An 853-nucleotide genomic window follows, 5' to 3' on the forward strand; every position below is an offset into this window, starting at 1 on the left:
AAGTATTGAAAGTGAATTTGTAAAATCTCTAGACTTTGAAGATGTGATCCAAAATTTTGCAAATGAAAAAGCTAGAAAAAAAGAATTATGTTTTGATGAAGGGGATAAACAATTAAATAGTTGCGACGATGACAGTGACTAATATTATAATAATTTATGTATTTACTTATAATTANCTAATTTTATAATAATTTATGTATTTACTTATAATTTAAAAATTTGCTTATAAAGTAAAAATTTTCAATTTAACATGGTTTTGTATTAAATCTTATTTATAAAATAATGAATGTATAATATTACATAACATTTTGTTGTTTGTAGTATTCACTTCCCCCTAAATTTGGAGAAAGACTATATATAACAGAAAACAAAAATACAGTAGAACTCCAATTATCCGAATTAATGGGGACCGGGACCCATTCGGATAATCAAATATTCGGATAATCGGAGTTTTTTTTTTAAAAAATTGCCATTGGAGAGAAAAAAAGCTACGTTTTGATATTGCACTATTTTTTTATTGAATTAAATGAAAGAAACATGATATTTTCACATGTTTTAAATATAAATAAAATGTACTTACAAGTTTAGAAATAAAAATCATTGTTTTTTAAACATCTCCGTCAATGTAAGCTGTTTTGCGGTCTTCATCCGTTTTCGGGCAGCCAGGTCACGCATTCGCTTGACGGTGAGCAGTTGCAAGTGGTCACACTCGGGCTGACGCTCCATCCACTTCAAAGCAGTCTCGAGGCCGGCAAATGCTTCACTAGCTGATGGTCCAGCGTCTACTTCAACATCAGCAGAAAGTTCTTCTTCCACTTCCACTTCAACATCTTCTCTCACACTTTCAACAATT

The sequence above is a fragment of the Daktulosphaira vitifoliae genome, unplaced genomic scaffold, assembly GCF_025091365.1.
Source record: "Daktulosphaira vitifoliae isolate Bord-2020 unplaced genomic scaffold, ASM2509136v1 Scaffold_2, whole genome shotgun sequence".
Taxonomy (NCBI): domain Eukaryota; kingdom Metazoa; phylum Arthropoda; class Insecta; order Hemiptera; family Phylloxeridae; genus Daktulosphaira; species Daktulosphaira vitifoliae.